This window comes from Lissotriton helveticus, chromosome 9 (genome assembly GCF_964261635.1).
Source record: "Lissotriton helveticus chromosome 9, aLisHel1.1, whole genome shotgun sequence".
NCBI classification, from domain to species: Eukaryota; Metazoa; Chordata; class Amphibia; order Caudata; family Salamandridae; genus Lissotriton; species Lissotriton helveticus.
In genome coordinates, this window is record NC_136070.1 from 268076305 (window position 1) to 268097658 (window position 21354).

The following is a 21354-nucleotide window of genomic DNA, read 5'->3' on the forward strand; positions in this document are numbered from 1 at the left end:
AACTGTCACCCCTGAGGCATGATGGGAAGCCTGGGGACATGGCTGCCTTAAAGGCACGGTGCCAGTTTTTTGTTGAAAATGGTTTCATTTTCTATGCTATTGTTTTACAATGCAGCCTGAGGGCTAACAATGTCTATTTATAAGCAATTTTCAGGATTTATGAGTGATTTTACTCATTAAAACACAAAGTTCAAGGGTTATTTGAACTAATGTGTTTTTTGTTTCCTTACTAATTGCAGTGCATGTATATGTGTTTACATTGTTTTAGCCTCAGTTGTGGAGCTGCATTGGTATGAGAAAAATGATATATGTACATACATATATGTGGAGCGAGATATATGTGTTTTTTACATATATATTTTTATATTGTTTCCGGGGTCCCGCACATGGGCGGGAATATTCTGGGGTCCCGCACATGGGCGAGAATATTCAGTGCTTATGACTATTGATGAGGATCCCCTGGAAGAGAAACTGGGTGTTATCGCAAAAGGAGGTCTGAAGAGGGAAATGGAGGATGTCCATATGTTGATTTTATTTATGGTTAAACTTCTTGCCAGAATATGGATGCAGGATATCATACAGATGACCATTTTTTGTGTGGTGTACTCCAAGATATTTGCCCTATCTGTTTTTGATGGCTGAAGAACTCTGTTCTCTTCACCCCTGCTAGCCAACAGTAAAGTGCCTGTGCTTCCCCTTTTAACATAGTTGTATTGGCATACTCCTGATTGGTGTTAAATTAAATGGTATTAAATTGCCTAGAAGTTCCTAGAATATGGTACAAAATGTACCCAGAGCCTGGAAGCAAAAATACCGGTATTGGTCTGCAACAACTATTGTGCCATCTACTACATTGGCAGTGCAATCATGGCTTCAGAACTACCATTGTGGCCTGACTGTAGCAGGGCAAAAACTGCAATTTCACCTGCCATTTTGACTGGTAAAAATCTCCCTTTTAAAATTTAATAAGTCACTTCTATCTAGGCAATGTAGCCACAAGCCAGGGTGTTTGGTATTTGAAAATAGGACATGCAGAAATGTAATGTTACCATACCCTTACAGTGACTAGCACCCAAAAGCTATTTTCACTGTGGCAGGCTTAGCTGTCCTACGCAGAAAACCAGAATACAGAATAAAATAATAATACTGTATCTCGGGGAACTGGACCAGCTACAAAAATAATTAAACAACTATTTTAATTCAATGTTGAATTTGGATTTTAAGAAATATTAAAGAAAAAGAACTTTTAGGCACTTACCTTTTCTCTGTCTGAAGAACCTGGAGGCTAATTTACATTGGCTCTACAGCTTCTCCAAGCCAGTAATTAAACTTTTACATTTTTTAATTTTTATTGATAATACAACAAGGCGTACAGTGGTAATTACATCAGGTCTCTCAAAGGATGCAGTAGTGTATTTAATGCATAGGCTCACCAAACTGCAGTTTGTCCACATTTCTTCACCCATCCCCAGCGGCACCCTCTTCAAAGTCAGTAATTTGACTTGAATAGGCGTGAAAAACATGTTTCATACCTTCAGTAATGCTTTTTCTGGATGAAACTCTATCTAACCACAGATTCCTCACCTTAGAATATTCCCTAGACGTCATTTTTTTACCACTGTGCAGAGTCTAACTGAATATTTTAGGTGCAAAGCATAGTTCACAGAACGGGGAGAATAGGAGGGTCAGTTAGGAATCTGCAGTTTGATAAAGTTTCTAGCGGAAAAAGTTTTACAGAAGGTAAGTTACTAGTTCTTCTGATAGAGACTTCTGACCATAGAGTCCTCACCTTTGAATAGATACCAAAACAATACCTCCTTGGAGGCGGGTCCGCAACCAGCTTAAACCAAAAACTCCTGAAGGATCAAATGGGCAAAGCCTGCCTTAATGAACCTGACTGTCCAAGCAGTAGTATTTTGTGAACGTGTGGAGCGATGCTCACGTAGCAGCCTGACAGATGCATCGGGACAGGCTCTCCGCTCACTAACGAGGTCATAACAGTGTTGGCCCTGGCAGAATGAGCCCACAAGCCTTCAGGCGTTTGCTTCTTAGCCAGTGCGTAGCAGATTTTGATGCAGAGTACAATACATTGAGTGATGGTCCATTTTTGCATCGCTTTGTCTCTTTTGTCTCCAGCTAATCCAATGAAGAGCTGATCATCTGCCTGGTGTGATCAATGTAAAAGGAGAGGGCTCTTTTTGACTTCAAAAAATAGAGTCTCTCCTTTTCCTTGGAAGGATGAGGCGGAGCAAAGAAAATCAGGAGATGGGTGCAGGCACCATTCATGATCTGCATGGCATCGACAGCTGAGTTAATCAACCCTGGCGTTCAGAGATCCAGACACATTTTTAACAACCAGAAACATTTCCTCGTATTCCAGCTATGTCCAGAGGTACAGGACCTCCTGGCACAGGGTTCACAACCCTGCTCCACCATGCTTGTTGCAGTACCACATAGCGGTGGTGTTGTTCATGAACACCTGGACAACCTTCCCTTGATGGATGATAGGAAGGCTTTCAAAGCCAAGTGGATGACCCTCAACTTCAGAAGGTTGATGTGGGGCAATGCCTCTGCCAGAGACCAGAGTCCACTGAACTCTATATCTTCCAGATGGCCGCCCCATCCTAGAATTGATGCATAGATCACCACTGTCCAATCTGGATGGGGAAGAGACAGGGACATGCCACTGACCCAAATGAGGTACATCAACCACCACTGCAGGTCTTTTGCAGTCTCCCCAGAAATCTGGAGATTCCCTGGTGCAGTCACCACTGGTACTTCAGATCCCACTGCACAGCCCACATGTTCCACCCGGCGTACTTCCCTAGCAGGATGCAGGAGGCCATCAGAACAATCAGTCACAGAGTCAGTCTGACTGAAATACAGGACTGAGGCTGAAACATGAGCATCGTAGCCCGAATGACTTGGACTCTCTGCTCCACTTTGTGGAACTGCACTTTGTCCAATTTAACTCCAATAAAGGGGAGAATTTAAGAAGGATTCAGGTGTGACTTCGGCACACTGATAGTGAACCCCAAAGAATGGAGGTGATTTGCAGTAGTCTTGAGGTGGGTGATGACTGCCTGTGGAGAGCCTACCTTCAGCAGCCTGTCATTGAGGTAGGGCAAGACTGGAACTCCCCTGCCCCCCAAAGATGTGCTGCAACCATTACCATCACTTTTGTGAACATCTGAGGGGCGTTGGTGAGGCCACAAACATGAAATGCTCTTGGTCCACCATGAACCACAGGTATCGCGAGTGGACCTGAAAGATGGTAAAGTGAAAATAAGTCTTGTAGAGATCCATTGCTACCATTCAGTCTCTGGGATCCAGGGCAGAGAAGATCTGGGCAAGGTGTTGTGTAGTTCCTATATTACCTATACAGGATCACATAAACTGTGGGTTTTGGTTTCAGACTGGTTCCGAGCACCCCCACCGGATATGTTAGCCCGTTTGTATTAGCTAGCTCACAGTGCAACTATAATCTCACCGTCTATTTTCGTTATAGAACAAGTGATTGCAGCTACGGAAGCCGTACATACAACCCCCTTCGCGGCCTCATCAGCCAATGAATTCCTTCTACGTGAATGCCATCACGCCGATGACTCAGTGTGTGTATCATGGTAGTTCGGATTTCAACTCCACTACCTGTTCCCATAGCATTTTATGGTTAATTGTGCCACCTTTTGCGTCTGTTAACCCATTTTGAACCCAGTATTGCAAGTATTCATTATATGACTGCACATAGTAAAAGGAATCACACACAATTAGTGTGGGGAATTCTCGATCCCTATTTAAAAGTGCCAGTATCAGTGTTTTTAACTCTGCCAACTATGCCTTGCAGTCTCCTAGAGATTGCGTTTTAGTGCAACTCACATGGAACTTTTCATTCCGCATGCGACCTTTAACGATTGCAAATGCCGCACTATATTGTTGCTTACTTCCTATGGCCGGTAGAGCAGATCCGTCAATGTAAATGATACATTCATACTGATCCAGAGGCATGATTTCATTAGGTAGAGAATATTCTTGTTCGTATTGCAAGAATGCTTGTGTTTTTTAATTAGGGTCGAATCTATATTCAACGTCCGTTGCAGTAAGAGAATTAGCCCATTGTATCCATTTCGGATCCATCTCGGATTTAAGGCTTTTGTATTAGGAATGCTAGCCTTCGTAACAGCCTGGTACTGGGGACACGATAATTATGCGTTTTCCCTGAGATTGTGCTCTTTCTCTTGCTACAGCGGTTTGTACTGCTGTTAGAATTTTCTCTATTGATGTAAAACGCATCTCTGCATTTGTGTACAGGTCTGATTTGTATGGAATTGGTACTGCTTCACCTTCATTATATGTGAGATAGGTGCACCCAGATTGACTTGTAATTATACAGATCACCTGGTGGTGTATGTTTACGCGTGTTTGGAAGTATTTTGGAAGCTATCATGTCAGCTTGTAAGGAACGTAGTATAACTGTGTGTTCCTGTGTCCTATTTCTTGATGCGAAATCAGGTTAATCAAGTCGTAGAAAGGTTTTATTCTTTCTGCGTAATCCAAAATGTATGTTCGACCGAAATTTAGGAATCCCAGTATTGAGTGTAAATTTTTCAATGATTTTGGAAGTTGGAGTAGCGCACATTTTTCAAAACAATTGGCTGCCAAGCCTTTTCCTTTACTTGAAAACTTGTATCCTAAAAACAGAACACTGAGGTGGGCTTTTTTTTTTTTTAAAGTTACATTTGTAACTCTCAGATGCAAATCTCAAAATTATGGTATTCACCCTGTTCAAGTGTTCCTCTAGGTCATCGTCTGTCAGATAAATATCATCCACATAGGACAATGCCTCTTCATCCAATTTTTGAAGTAACCCTGTTATGCTGGCCGAAAACAACCCCAGGCTGTTCTTATATCCCCTGGGGGAGTCGCCAAAATTGCAGCTGCGATCCTACTGCACAGAGGCAGTATCCAATAAAGCAAGAAGCTAAAAACAGGTCAGGGAGATCTTAGATCAACTTGAATACCAAGGGGTGATTGAAACATGCACCTCTCAAATGAACAATCCTTTGTTTCCAGTCATGAAAACCGACAATACATATTGTCTAGTTTTAGATTACAGACATTTAAACACTTGCACTAAGACATTTGCTGTCCAAAATGCACACAGTGCTGCATTAATGAATAACATTGTGCGGAAAATATAAAACAACACTTGATATCTCAAATGGATTTGTCTGCCAAAATATAGCCCCAGAAAATAGGTATCTACCAGAATTCTGGAGGACCCACCTATCTGAGGTGATGTTATGCCAGTGGTGGAGGTAATGGCTGATCCTGCCATGATCTTGAAGGGCCAGACTAGGAAGGCTTGGAGGCTTAGGTTGCAGGAGGGGTGGTGAACTGACCAAACCTCTGGCCGCCCGACCCATGGGGTCAGAGCGATCCGCGGACACACAGAGTTTGTTGAACTTGCTCAATCTTGTGGCAGGGGTATGGCTGGCGTGGCTGAAAGCCCCATCCGTAGCCACGTACGGGGCGAAAGGCAGACTGAGGATCAGCTGCCACTGAGAGGCCCAAGGACTGGCCATAGCCCGTGAGTCCTTTAAGTGCTCCAGTGCAATATCTGCTTCTTTTCCGAAGAGATTGGTGCCATCAAAGGGCATGTCCTTGAGAGAGGCCTAGACATCCCCTGAAAAGCCGAGGTCCTCAATCAAGCATGCGTAGAGCAGCCACTGTCAATGAAATCACTCTGCCCAGCGAGTCGGTCGTGTCGAGACCACAACCAATGGTGAACCTTGCCGCATCTCTCCCGTCTGATACTGTTTAGGAGAGGATGGCCCGGGCCACCTCTGGGACCTGGGGCAGCACTTGCACAACTGTTTCCCACAAAGTGTGGGAATAACAGCCCAATAAGCATGCAGTGTTTACCGAACGAAAGGCAAGGCTGGCAGAAGAATTTTTTTTTTACCCCAACTATCCAGCCTTTTGGATTCCATATCCAGAGGGGTGGAAGGGAACGCACCTTGGGAAGAAGCGGCTTGGACCACCAAGCTCCCCTGGGTAGGTGGTTGGTGAGGAAATTGGGGTTAACCCCTGCAGGGTGATGTCGGTGGGCAGTTGTCCTATTCACAGGAATGCCTGTGCTGGGCTTGGACCAAGTTCCTAGTGGGACAGCAGTTAAGGCCTCGTTGAAAGCCAGCAAGAGTTCAGAGGAGGAGACACCAGGCTGCAGGACTCTGTCAAAATGTTTATCTTGACTGCCACGGACCAGAGCTAAAGGCCCAAGACCTCTCAGCTGCCATTCGCAAAACCAGAGCATATGATGCTCCCTCCTCTGTAGCCACAGTAGGGGGAGAAAGTAGCCAGAATATGGAGAGGTATCCAGTCTGCTGAACTCACCCAATTCCTCACATCAGTCCATTTCTTGATAAGGCTGGTCTTGTAAAGGGTCCAGCAACTCCTCCATTCCTCGCCCTTCAGAATAGGGCTGAGAAAGCGATCTAGAACCTAAGCTCTATATGCGCCATTCTGGCTCCAGGTCATCGGGGATAAGAATGGGGATGCTGCTTCTGATAGGTGCCAGCAGCATTGGGAGTCTCGGCATCGGGAACGGCGCCAGGGAAGGTCGCATGACCAATGTCGGTCCAAATCCGTCACCAAATCCATGATAGGGGAAGGGCGGTCATCGGCTCCAGAGCCATCGGCACAGAATTCAATGGAGCCCCCTCCGAGACTCCAGGTCCCGAAGGTGCGCCAGTAGGGTCAGGCCCCCCAAATATGAGGCACATGGCATCATAAAATTCATTGAGCTGGGCGGCGGTCGCTCCTGCTTCCCGGAAGGCTGGGAAGCATGGAGGTGACCCAGTCGCTGATTCTGAAGAGCGAGGCCTAAAGTGCTGAGACTCCTCTGTCGCATTGGCCGACGGATGGGGAGAGGTCAAAGCACACTTTGACTTCTGTTTCTTGTGCTTCTTACCTGACCGACTCGACAACTTCGAGTAAAAGGACAAAGACTTGCGACTCCTGGAGCGCTGCCAGGACCTTCGTCTCAACTAGGACAGATAATGAGACCTTTGAGAGGACGATGCAGTGCTACGTGCCGCCCCACAAGCAGCTATATGGGCTGCCCCATCAAAGGTTTCAGAGTCATGGCCCTGCAGTCTCAGCAAGACTTTGAGTCGAGGTTGCGCTTCAGGCAAGTCAGGTGAGGGTCCGTCACCACCATGGCGCGGTGAAAGGTGACATGACATGAGAAAAAACCTAAACATCAAAAAGCTGTCGACGAAATGTCGAAAAAATCCTGTATAAAAATGACAGAGGGTAGCTCTTTTCACGGATCAGCACTGGCTGGCGTGGAAGGATAAGTTACTTACCTGTAATCCTAGTTCTCTTCCAGGGGGCATCCTCATCAAAGTCATAAGCACTGAATATTCCCCCCCCATGCACGGGGACCCCGGAAAAAATAAAAATTATATATAAAAACATATATATACTGCACTATATATATACACATATAATTTTTTCACACATCAATGCAGTATTACAGAATATATTTGCAACAACAAGAGAGGAAGGGAATACAGGCGCTCCTGTCCCCCTCAAGGAAATCAATGAAAACAACAAAGGAGCGTCACCAAGTTTTAATGAAAGAAGCGAGCATGAAGCAAACTTCACAGTAACACAATGGCTGTGAAAAAACACTTCTTATGGTTATTTGGAAGGCCCTCACTCACCAACCTGGTTGGTGACATGCTTCATCATTGGGCCCCACCAGGAGGAGTGGCCGAGTGCCACCCTAGTGTGCTTCAACGCCAGGTTACTGCGGAGCTGGATTTTTCGTGAGTGAAGTGTAATTGTGAGTGATTATTAAAAATGTATCAATTGTGTCAATTTTTTTTTAATAGTTTTGCCAATTGTACATGGTTAAAAAATAGCAAAAGTGAAGGGTAAAGGACCAAATTAAAAGTCCAGGTTTACCCTGTGCAGGTTGGTCAACATATTTCTGCCACAATGATAGAGATAGTTGGTGAGTGAGGGCCTTCCAAATAACCATAAGAGGTGTTTTTTCACAGCCATTGTGTTTCTGTGAAGTTTGCTTCATGCTCGCTTCTTTCATTAAAACTTGGTGACGCTCCTTTGTTGTTTTCATTGTATTACAGAATATAGACAACAGGAGGCCAAGCATTACTTGAACTCTTTTTAATGAGTAGAATAAAAACCAATCCGCAAAAGAGCAAGCATTGTTAGCCTATAGGCTGCATTGAAAACCAAATGCATAGAAAATGAAAGCAAATGCAAACACAAAAACTGGCACTGTGCCTTTAAGGCAGCCATGACCCCCAGCTTCCATCATGCCCCAGGGGTGACAGTTAGGTCAGTTGTTCTTTGGGGAGAGCCGAGGGTCAGGGCACAAAGATATAGCTTAAAGAAGTCTTAAAGAAGTCTCATTTGCAAGGGGAGGCGGGTGGGTTGCTTATGACTTTGATGAGGATACCCCTCATCAATAGTCATAAGCACTGAATCGAATAGCAAGCCCATCCACCGCCTGCGGGCAAATGAGAAATGACCAAACAAACAATCAAAGCTTTTTCAGCATTATAACAAATTTCTCAAGGAGGTCTGGCCTACTTGAGTGTATGCTCTGGTATCTGAGTGGAGACAATGGTGTCTCGTAAATGTATGTATCGATTTCCAAGTGGCTGACTTGCAGATCTCAGCAATCTGTACATTGTTAAGAAAAGCTGTTGTAGCTGCCTTTCCTTTAATGGAATGAGCCTTGGGCATAGACCAAAGCGGCTTCTGTGCTAACTGATAAGCCAGTTTTATACATGACACTATCCACCTGGAGATGTAACACTTGGAGGCTGTAAAACTTGTTCTGATGGACCTGTAATTAATAAACAAGTGATCAGATTTCCAAATCGCTTTAGACCTGTCCAAGTAGAATTTCAAAACCCTTTTCAGGTCTAAAGAATGAAGGGACCTCCCAGCTGGTGTAGAGGGATTAGGAAAAAAGGTAGGCAGCGAGATGGATTGATTGACATGAAAGTCCGACACCACCTTTAGAAGGAAGGAGGGGTGGGTCCTCAGAACGACCCTACTGAGATGAAAAACCACATAGGGTTCCTTAGAACAGAGAGCTTGAATCTCGCTCACACTGCGAGCTGAGGTGATTGCTACTAAAAAGGCTACCTTCCACGTTAGGTTTCAGAGGGTTGCTTTGTGGATAAGTTCAAATGGAGGACCCATCAGTTTAGACAGAACCAGATTCAGCTCCCAAGGAGGCGAAGGAGGACGGATAGGAGGGTACACCTTCTTTAACCCTTGTAAAAAGCCCTTCACTACCTGCAACTAAAAGAAAGAAGGTTGAGAAGGAGACCGCTTGTATGCCGTAATTGCAGCCAGGCATACTTTTATGGAAGAGGATTTGAGACCTGCCTTAGCTAAGTGTAAGAGGTAAGGTAAAATCATTTCCTCTTGCCCCTTGGTAGATGGCAATCATTTTGCACACACCACAAATAGAAACGATTCCATTTACAAGCATAAGAATGTCTTGTGGAAGGTCTTCTTGCTTCTTTCAAGATGGTCATGCAACCCTGAGGAAGTCCTAAATGACCATATTTGTGGACCCCAGGAGCCATGCTGCCAAGTTCAGCGAGAGAAGGTTGGAGTGATGAATGCTCCCGTTCATCTAGGACAGCAGGTCCGGTCTGCACGGCAATCTCTTGTGTGGGCATTCTGATAGGTGCAGAAGGTCCGGGTACCACCACTGCCGTGGCCAGTCCGGAGCGATCAGAATCATCTTTGCCTCGGAGTGGGAGAGTTTGGTTATGACCTTCAGGATGAGAGGATGGGGAAGAAAAGCGTATACAAAGCCTCCTGACCAGTTGATCAAAAGGGCATTCCCTCTCGAGCCTGGTCGGTAGAATCTTGAGGCAAAGTAGCAGCATTTTTTGTTTGTATCGTCCGCGAAAAGGTCAAGGCTTGGACGACCCCATTCCTGGAAAATTTCTCTGATGACTTTGTCGTTTTGAACCCAGTCCTGCTGGTCCTCAAAGTGATTACTGAGATCGTCTGCTTGTGAATTCTGTTTCCCTGGTAGGTGTATTGCTGTAATAGTCAGATTCCTTGCAAGGAGTCAATGCCAGAGAGCATGGGCTTCCAGGGACAGAGACCGAAATCGAGTCCCTCCCTGCTTGTTCAGATAGTACATGGTGGTCGTATTGTCCGTCTGGACTAGTATGGAGCTGGTCTAAATAGATTTCGAGGAAGGCCTTTGGGGCTAGATGCACAGCTCATAGCTCCAGCATGTTGATGTTATACAATCGCTCTTTTGCCGACCATCGACCTTGAGTATGGAGTGACACCGTGTGCGCTCCCCAACCCTGGAGGGAAGCATCTGTGATTGATGATTGAGAGGGAGGGGACTGATGGAACGGAACCCCTACCAGAAGATTTCCTTGTCTCATCCACCATGGAATCGATGCTCTGACTGCTTTGACAGATGTATCCTGTCGTCCCATCGAGCCGTTCGTTGATCCCATCCTTAGCCTGGAGGAGGGGACAAGAAAAATGCAGGATGCCATCGACCCTAGGAGAGAGACAACCTGACATACTGAAGGGAAATTGCTGCACAGAATCTGCTTGCATTTCAGAGTGATAGATGACTGTCTCTCCTCCGAAGGAAACACTTTTCCTACTGCGGAGTCTATCATTGCACCCAGATAGCGGATTCTTTGCGCGGGATGCTGAGTCAATTTCTCAAAGTTGACCTGAAGGCCCATCATTGGCAAAGGGCTAGACATCGTTGATAGTGGGCCCTCATGCTCTGGGGAGAAGGGCTCTTCAGAATCCAGTCATCGAGGTAAGGGTGAACAGACATTCCCTGTCACCGTAGAGCAGCTGCTACTACTGCCATGCATTTTATAAATACTCCGGGAGCTGACTTCAACCCGAAGTGCAGGACTTTGAACTGATAACGGGTCGATCCCACCAGAAAAAGCAGGAATTATCGGTGATGTAGATTGACTGGGACATGAAAGTATGCATCCTGTAGATCTAACGAACACATCCAGTCCCCTTGTTGGAGATGGGGATATATTTGATGGAGAGCAAATATGAGAAACTTCTCCTTCCGAATTGATTTATTGAGAGCGCGAAGATCCAGGATAGGTCTGAAGTCTGACTTCCGACCTTTCTTCCTCACTAGGAAGTACCTTGAGTATACCCCTTGACCCCCATTGCGATATAGCAACTTCCTTGATGGCTGATTTTTGCAGGAAGGTGGTTACTTCCTCCGGCAGAACTTGCAGTTGGTGGAATGCAGTTTTCACTGGAGGGATCGTAGGAGGCTGATGTTAGAAACTTAGAGAGTACCCATTCTTCAATGTACATAACACCCATTGGTCTTTTGTGATGCTGCGCCACTCTTCCAGGTGGTTGGCTATACTTCCCCCCCTGGAGTGGGAAACGGTGATGGGGGAAGTGAGCATTCATTGATTTGATGGAGTTTTTGCTGAGGCAGCAGATTGGTGTGTAGCTCCTCTCCCTCTAGGAGCGCGACGTCCCTGATGGTGGGATTTTGATTGGCTCAGCTGTTGTTGCTGCCTCTGCCACTGAGGGGCTTGAATCCTCTGATGGAAGGGCCTTCGATCATATGGCCGGTACCGGCGCCTGAACTTCTTTTTCCCCCAAGCCCTGCTTTCAAGGTGTCTAAATCCATCTTCATCCTTGACAGGTCCTCATCTGTGTGAGTGCCAAACAAGAAGGATCCTGAAAAAGGGAGATGTAGGATCCTTGACTGAGCTTCGGGTTTTAACGCAGTTATTCAAAGCCAGGATGAACGTCTGGCACGGATCCCGTGTGCATAGGAATGTGCAGACAACGTCAATCCTTCAGCTGCGGCGCTGATAATTTAATTCACCACCAAACTTCCTTCCTGCAACACCTCCTCAAAGTCCCTGAGATCCTCTTTGGGAAGTTTTTCGGTAAACATTTGTAGTGAGTCCCACAAGGACCTGTCATAGTGCCCTAAGAGCTCTGAGGCACTGCAGACTGTCAACATGGAGGACAAAGTGCCACAGACTTTTCTTCTTCACGAATCCTGAGCTCTGCTTTCCTTATCGGGAGGAACTGTTGATGAGGAGGCCACTGCATGTGTCGTTTTCGCAGCCGCAATGATCATAGAGTCAGGAGGTAGGTCAGATCTAAGGAACAGTGGATCCTCTTCAAGATCCTTGATGGTGCGGTCCTGAGCCTTTGCGGTGTAAGAAATGTTTCCATAACAGGCTGAAGAAGCCCCCGGTACCAACGGTAACAACAGTATGTCCGCTGATCTTTAAAGAAAAGTTTCAAAAATCACTGAGGATGAACTTTGGGTCACTGGCCTCAAACCTCCTCTTTAAGTTAACTACTACAAGTCCGATTTCAAGGCCTTTTGCTGTAAAGCAATGAAAACGGAAGGAAAATGTTCAACTGTGTTGCTCCCCTGGACAGAACATCATGGAAAGTACTGACATCATCCACTGGAGAGACCCTCAAAGGTGGACTGTCTGTAAGAGTCGGAGAATAGTCCCTCTTCGAAGATTGCGTAGAAGAGGGTGAACGTGTCGGTGACCTGTGCCTTCTCCGATGCCCCCGAGATATAGATCTTCTTCTTGAGGAGGCTGACGGCATACGCGTATGATCTCAACCCCTCGAGGGAGTGGTAGGTGAGAGATCTACTGGTTGTACCAGCCGAGCCAGTGGAGAACTTTGTAGAGGACTGGAGTAGTCCTGTGGCCCTCGTGCCTTTGCCGTTCCAGATTTCTGCCAGTGATGCTGTGGTAAAAAAGCCCTAAGAGAGAGGTGCACAGATAGAGATTTCTGCCTCACTTCCTGTGGAGGAGTCTCAGAGCGCAAAAGGGGGCACACAGATGATGACGCAGGGCTGCTCGATGTTGAAATAATCACCTCCGGTGACCTTGAGGCTGATGACGTCATGTGTCTTTAACTTGATCGAGCTGAATGCTCTGCATGATGGGTCGACGCTGATTGATGTGTCTCGACGTTGAACGTGGGGTCACTGTGTCCTGAATCACCAACGGTGATTTAGCCCTCACTGATGTCAACGTCGAACCGTGTGTCACCGATGTTGACCGTCTTCTGGGGATAAATCTGTACCTCAACGTGGATCGTCGCTGAGTTGACGACGATGGAGGCGTTCATCTCGACATCAAACGTCCATGAGTTGACGCCGATGGAGTCCCCTGTGTCGATGTTGGACGCCTGTGAGATAGCGCTGACGGAGTCTTGTGTCTGGACATTGATGGAGTCTTGTGCCTCGACGTCGAATGCCTGTGGGAAGACTTTGACGGAGTCTTGTGTCTTGACTTTGAACATCTGTGTGATGATGTCGACGGAGTCTTGTTCCTCGACGTCAAAAGCCTGTGAGATGATGTCGACGGAGTAATGTCCTCAACGTCGAAAGCCTGGGAGATGATGCCGATGGAGTCTTTTGTCTCGACGTTGGCCGTTAAGCCAACGCTGACGGAGACCTACTCCTCGACGTTGAGCGTCGCCGGGCTGACGCCAATGGAGGGTGCTGCTCTGTTACCTGATGACTTGACGTCGAAACTGCCATCTTTGATCTCGGCATCGTGTGGTGCACAGTTGACTGTGGAGGGCTCAACGATGACATCCGTTTCTTTGCCACTGGACGTATATTCGACGCTGATCCCGACGCCGATGGAGAACAGATCGGGATCTTACTTCTCGAAGTCAATCTGGACCTCTTTTTCTTCTGTCTCACCAGAGACCTTCTTCTGGATCTAGATTTCTTCCTATCAGAAAGTCCATAGAGACATTTCCTTTCTCTCTCCTTGAGAGTACGCCTAGACAGCTTTTTGCAATGCTGGCATGTCTCTGAGAATACACACAAAATGTGTGTCAGATTTGGCCTTCTTTTTGCCACAGGAGGGGCTAGGATCAAAAAGAGATGGCATTGTGAGAGAAACATTTCTGCCCAAATACCAGAATTTAAAAGTGAGAATTATGTTCACTGGTTCTCACAGGGGTTCTTTGAGCACACATTTTGAAGAATAGCAAGCACAGTTATGTTATGTTAAATGTAGCTTATAGAGCGCACTGACACCGAAGCTTCCTGGCGCTGGTAGACAGAACAGAGTGAAGGGTAGGCATAAGTAGCAGAGTCTAAATGGGGGTGGGGAAGAGATGAGTTTTTAGCATTTTTCTGAAATTGAGAAGGGAGGAGCAGGATTTGATTGGGAGAGGGAGGAGATTCCAGAGCACAGGGGCTAGATGAGAGAACCGGCGTCCGCCGAATCCCTTGGTTTTGCTCTTGGGGGTAATCAGCAAGTCGCGGTGGGCAGAACGGAGATTGCGTGTGGGGCGGTGAGAACGGGTGATAGATTTTAGGAAGGCGGGGGAAGGGCAATGAAGTGCCTTAAAGGTGAGGCAAACTACCTCGAAGGCAGCCCTTCGATCAACCGGGAGCCAGTGCAGGTTCGTGAGCAGAGGTTTAGCTGATTGCCATCTGGGTGTTCCATCAATCAGGCGGGCAGCCTGGTTCTGGACGATTTGGAGGCGTTGGATCAGGTATTGTGGCAGGCAGTGTTAGATGGCGTTGGAGAAATCCAGACGGGAGAGTACCAATGAAATGACAGTTTGGGTGAGTGCCGCCGGGGGAAGAAAGTGGCGGATTTTGCGAATCCTCCGAAGTTGGTACATACAGGAGGAAACCACCGCTCCAACTTGAGCCCTAAGAGAAAGGTCGGTGTCAATGATGACACCCAGACTTTTTACTGTTTTTGCTGGGACGGGGGGGGAGCCGAACTCTGGGGGCCAGAACTGTGGACCCCAGTAGGTAGAACTGAGTCCGGGAAGTAGGAGCTCGGTTTTACCGGGGTTCAGCTTCAATTGGTTCTGGTTCATCCAGAGTTGGATATGAGTCATGGCTCCATGAAAAGTTTTAATGGCATGTGGTGAGTTGAGGGAAAAGATGATTTGGAGATCGTCAGCGTAGTTGTAGGTGACGATGTCCCATTTCTGAAGTGACTGGATAAGTGGCCGGAGGTAAAGATTGAAAAGGAGCGGGGAGAGGGAAGAGCCTTGGGGGACACCACAGATGTGACAGTTTTTTTGGCAGTGTAGGGACCGAGGCGGACCGCCTGTGTTCTCCCCGTAAGGAAGGACCTGACCCACTCAAGGGCGACGCCCTGGATGCCCGCCTGCCCGACATGGTGGAGAAGGATGTTATGATCCACCGTGTCGAACGCGGCCGACAGATCCAGTAAGACGAGGGCTTGAGGGTTTCCCGCGTCTGCGTTGCTTCTGAGTGTGTCAAGGACCGCCAGGATGACGGCTTCTGTGGAGTGAGCGGGTCTGAAGCCGGCCTGAGTTGGTACGAGATAGCCGGAAGATTCTATAAACCTGGACAGGCAGCGAGTGACGTGGGCCTCCATAAGTTTAGAAAAATAAGGGAGGAGGGAGATGGGGCGGTAGTTCGATGGCTCCGCCATGTCGGCGCCAGGATTTTTTTAGGAGGGGTACCAGAATAGCTTCCTTAAAGGAAGAGGGGCAGATGCCGCTGCTGAGGGAGCTATTAAGTAGATGTAAGATACTGTCAGGTAGATTGAGACATATGCTCCGCAAGACTGACGGTGGACAGCAGTCGTTCGGGGAGCCAGATTTCACCCGAGTGGCTAGTTCCGCCAGAGAGGAGGGGTCTAGGATAGGAAAGGAAGTGAAAGACAGGGGGTTGTTGAGGGAATTATCCGGCAGTGACAGTTGGGGGGGGTGGAGGAATGGATTTTTTGATAATGGAAATTTTTTCTAGGAAAAACGAGTTCAAGGTGTCGCAGGCCTCCTGAGTAGGGGTCTGGGCTGGAAGGGTCCTGTCGTCTGTGGTTAGCTCGTTCAAGACTCTGAACACCTCCTTAGATTTATTAGCTGCCAGGGAGATCCTACTGGCGAAGTGTTCCATTTTAGCTGAACGGATAGCTGTTTTAAATTCTTTGCGAGCGGTCAGATAAGATTGTTTTGCTAGGTCAGAATAATCGTGTCTCCAGATGCGTTCCAACTGACGTGTTTTTAGTTTCCGGGCTTTGAGGTCGTCGGAGAACCACCTGTGAGAATTCCTGTGTCTCGTACAGGGGAATTTGACCAAGGGGGCAAACAGGTCACTGGCCGACTCAAGCCAGGAGGCCACATTTTGTTCTAGCCCGTCCGTGTCGATGGGGTCAGAAATCACCGGGCAAGAGTCGGCCAGGGCGGTAAGGAATCCCTGGGAGTCATATGAGCTCCATTTGCGGGAGAGGCCGCCGGCCATCAGGGGAGCAGGGGTCTGACCAGCAACCGTGATAGTGGTGTCCACCAGATGATGGTCGGACCAGGCACACGGACGTATGTCTGGTGGGGACAGCTCCAGGTTGCAGGTCCAGATCTGATCCAAGACATGTCCCTTGGTATGAGTGGGTTGGGAGACATGTTGGACAAGGTTCAGATTTTTAAGCGTCTCAAAGAGCTCAGTAGCATGGGGGCCGGCGTGGCTATCGCCAAACCAGTAATTTAGGTCGCCAAAGATAGCAAGGTGGGAGTGCAATGTGAGGAGGGAGGACAATTGTTCACTCAAAATAGTGGGGAAAGATGGCATGGAATATGGGGGCCGATATAGCAGAAAGAGAGTGACAGTTGCTGCACTCACTATCTTTTCACTACACATTTTTGTTTGAAAAGGGAAACACTTTCCTTCTTTTCTTTCCCACACACAAAAAGAGAGAGTGGCCAATGATGATAAGTGGGTGAAACTGGCAATCACCAGCCAGTAACCCCCTCGGGTGTCGCTACCGTGAGGCACTCTCTCTCTTTTTTCACTATTTTTGTTAGTGATATTTGACCTGTTTGATGATATTATTTTTAAGTAGAAAGTAATGCACCGTGACTAATCAGAGTATTGTTTTTCTAATTTATACCTGCACAGCATGAATTTTCACTTAATTGTTGCAGGCGATATTAATATCAAGTCGAGTTCCGTTAATGTTGCTCATGCTGATGAGATGGGTTATATTGGGTGAGGTATCTATCAAATTTAGGCTACATTGGAGGAATCTTTGCTCTGGATGTTGGCTTCCAACAGCATGTGTAATGCTCTTGAAGCCTAAGATATGAACTCATGTAATATTCTTATGGTTGATGTGAGGTGATCTCAGAGTACAATGGATTATATTTTTGTTACCATCAATTTATGGGATCCCATTGGTCATTGTTCTGGTGATATCAGCATAAAGGCAATAATCTTTTAACTTCGATATTGTCTGTTTTTTTTTACACATGGTTCACCAGACTAATATATTTCTTCACCAGGGCAGTACAGTGGAAAATGGTAGAGACATATAATGGGAACTAATTAATCCTGATAAATCAATGTTATATCTATTTAGAAATAGATTTAATGAAGTCATGTTGTGTTTGAGCTGAGATCTTGTGTTTAGGAGGGAAATGTTCATGGGATAATGAGGAAGGGAAATGTTTAAAAACTCTTCTTTCTTTGCCCAGCTCCTCAATGATACAGGCCATTAGGTTAGAACTAGATTGACCAGCATGGAACATACAAGTTCAGGTAAAGCTATGTAGATTTTGGAAACGACTAGGATCAGGAGAGGTGGAGAGAGTGTCCTGTTGGTGTAGGAGGGAGATCCAACAGAGTGATCTGAAGTGGGCAAAAGCTACTAGAAAGATACTCTACTCCATATATGAGAATTTAAAGGTAACTATTGACCGAGAGTCGTTATGTATTTATGAACGGAAGAGTATTCTAAAAACATTGGGAAATGAAAAATCTAGACAAATCGATATGGATTACCTGAAACAAAAAGAGTCTGTGCACTTTCTGTTAAATAGCTTGAGAAATGAAAACTGGCATCCGTATCTAGATACTGTACCGAATCACTGGTTGAGATTGGAATTGTTAAAGGTGAGAATAGGTATTAATCCAGCTCGTGCAAATGAGAAAATCAAAAACATATTAATGGATGATGCCGGTAAATGTACATGCGGGAGTGGCTCAAAATGTACCTGCGTCCATATTGTAATGGATTGTCAACATTTTTTATCTGTACGGCGATTGATTTTAAGGCCAGTTTTTTAAAAATATGGAATAAGGTCAATTAACCAGGCATTTGAACTCCTCATTGAAATGCAGTTCTTTGACATTGCAATTGCTTTTGCGAAGTTTGTCCAAGTAGCAAAGAGATTTCTCATGGAATAAGGAAATGGAAAGAGTGGCCCAGGGAGAGACAAACAGAGCAAATTCGGACGATTTTAATTATTTTATGTATTCTCCTAACAGTGAATTTTTAGGCATTGGACTTGGTTCACAGTATGATACTATGAAAACAAGTTTTTATGAGAAAAAATGAAATCTTGGTTTTAGGTACTTGTATAAATCTTAATAAATGTACTTTTAACTGTTGTATGATGGTATATGTAGTTTATAGACCAATGGGTCGTAATAAACTTATTTTTGATTGAGTGATTGATATTGTGTTTGCATAAGGTATTCATTCATTGTAGTATTTTTAATGGATTTTTTGCAATTGGTACCATTGTTATGGTCTGTTAAGTTCTAAAAGGAGCGGATCAACAGTCAAGAGTAAATATAAGTGGTTTGCTCATGCTTGTTTCAAAGCTTGTTCTGATTTACATATTTCCCTTAAACAATCCCCTTCTACTAAAGAGGAGCTAGCGTGGAAGAGATGCCTCTATAAAAAGGCAATTTTTACCAGGAAAAAAACAATCCAGAAAAAGGCTTGGGAGAAGCTGCATCATGCTAGTGTCTCAAACAATAGAAGTTTATTCTGGAAAGAACACAGTCAGTGATATTATAGTGGCAGTATTTAAAATAGGGGATGGGAGATCCATGTTGCTACGGTAGCAACATGGATCTCCCATCCCCTATTTTAAATACTGCCACTATAATATCACTGACTATGTCACTTATCGATTCCTTGGTGAAAATATCCAGAACAATCATTATGGAGAGAATTTTGTCCAGGGCCATGGACAATAGCATCCTTGTATAGTCTCAATATGGCTTTAGAAGGGTCCAAGGAACTATTTGGCAATACCGTAACCTTAATCTTCTGATTTGTGAGTATACAGTAGGCTCTGGTGGAACTTTACATCTAGCTTTTATGGACCAAGCTCGGTCTTCGACTACATCAAGAGGGCCAAGATTTGGCCATACTAGCTTTAGGAAGCGTCGAGGCAGATGTCTTTGATTTTCTATGATTACTCCATTCCAACTTGGCTGCTACGGTTAGGGAGTAGCCGGAACGTTGAGTGAATCCGGTGTTTTCGTTTAGTAAGAGGGGTATGGCATGGGTGTGTCCTAGCAACTCTGGTCTTCATTTTGCATACTAATGGATTGGAGAGACTCGCTATGAATTATGTTTTCTCTTGAGATGTATTTTGTCATTTGATACAAACATGGGTCCATATGTCTAGAACATGCAAGGAAAATGTTGGTGTTGTGGAGAAATGATTAACTTGATCATCAAATAATCCTTCAGCTTTGAGGGTAGCAATTGCAATGTTGGTATTAAATGTTGTTTTGTTTATTTTATATTTTGTTTTTTATTGGATTGTTATATGTAAGTTATATATTCTTAGGTTGTAGATCTGTTATTTGTATACTTGGCTTTAGGGAAGAAATCAGACATTTTTGAAAGATGTATGGATGGACAATTCATTTAGGTAAGGAGGGTGCTGGAGATGAACTCTAAGGTCCACCTCTAACATCTCAAGAAACATGAGATTTAAACGGACCTACTATAATTATTTACCTAGGACGTACATCACACCCATGAAGATTAGAAAATTAATCCTAATGTCTTGTCCAACTGCTGGATAGAAAATTCCCCTGATGCAGGATTCCATCACATGGTATATAATCTGTTAGTGTAATAGCATGCTTTTGGGCAGAGGTAGATGAACCATGAACGGAAACCACAGAAAGGCGAGATTTTTTCAGGACAGATCTACACCTATACCCACACCCCCATCTAGATCTCCCCCATGAGTAAGAATGATTTGTAATAAATCCCTAGATTTGGTATTGGTTTTGACTAAAGATGCACTGCAATGGGTCGGAAGTCAACTGATGTTAAGTAGCTGTGTGAGAGTTGCCCAGAAATGAGCTGGAATTGAGAATATGACTTTACATATGAAACAAACAAAAGCAAACAAGGTCTTATAAAGGCCCAGGCATGGGATAAATAATTGGCAAACTTTGAAAACGGACTGAAAATGATTCACTGTGTAATGAATAATGTATCTGTAAATCACTGAAATTGCCAAAATACATATTAGTTCATTCAACAATGTCACTAAAGAAACTTAGCTCAAGGCCTCTGGGAAGAAACTTTGCAGAAGATGACCATAACCTTTTAACCTTTTAGAAATTACTCTGATCTTAATCGCCCTTGATTATGTTCAAAGCCAAATCTAAATTTAACCACTAGATTTAGACATGTTATCAAGAGTCAGGCACACTATTTTGAAGCAAGTTTAACAAGTCCCATCATTGGCCCCATAATTGCTGCCCCCCATACCCTCCCAACCCCAGTGCTCAGCCCCTTTTTGGCTACTGAGGGTAGTTTGCGCTTAGGCCACAATCACTTGTTGTCCTCATAAAGTATACATGCCAAATTTGCATCCTTTTTTTCCAGCATACTGGGAATTCTACAGGTGCCTAGGGTTTGTGGATTCCCCAGGAGGGGACAGAGAAAATAGCCAAAATATAGTTACATTTTGGGGTTATGGGAAAAATACGAAAAGGGTGTTCTGGATAAAAGGGTCTGTTTTCCCCTAAAAGTGGCATCAACAAATGGTTTGCTCTGCTTAAGTCACAATCTTCCCAGCTTTCAGGAACATGCAGAGCTGACTCAAAAAAGTAATATTTACTACAGTTTTGGCATTTTTCCTAGAGATAGCCCAGGTTTCCTATTTTTTGTTCTTTTAATGTATTTCCAGTTTGTGGTGAAAACCAGTATGAAACCCATTGGTGATCAAGGACACCTATATATTTCTGCACAGTAGACAACATTCCAAATTCAGCAAGGGGTCATATGTTAGATCCCTCAAGGTTATCCCAAAGAAAATACCTGTTGAAATAAAGAAATATTGAAAATGAGTAGGAAAGAACTGCTATTTGGGACAATGTTTTCATCAGTAACTTTTTTAACACAATGGTTAATTTACAAAAGCAATGTACCATTATGTATGCTACACCCTTTTGGTTATATATAGGGTTTATAGGTGCTCCAAGAACCCGTGGTACTCAGAGCCAACAACTGAGCTGCA

At 45.1% G+C, this 21354-nt stretch overlaps 1 long non-coding RNA gene across 1 annotated transcript in view; it reads right to left on the reverse strand.

The window, feature by feature from the left end:
• Positions 1–21354, reverse strand: part of LOC144782715 (uncharacterized) — a 319661-nt gene that overhangs the window by 205578 nt on the left and 92729 nt on the right. The window lies entirely within an intron of this gene.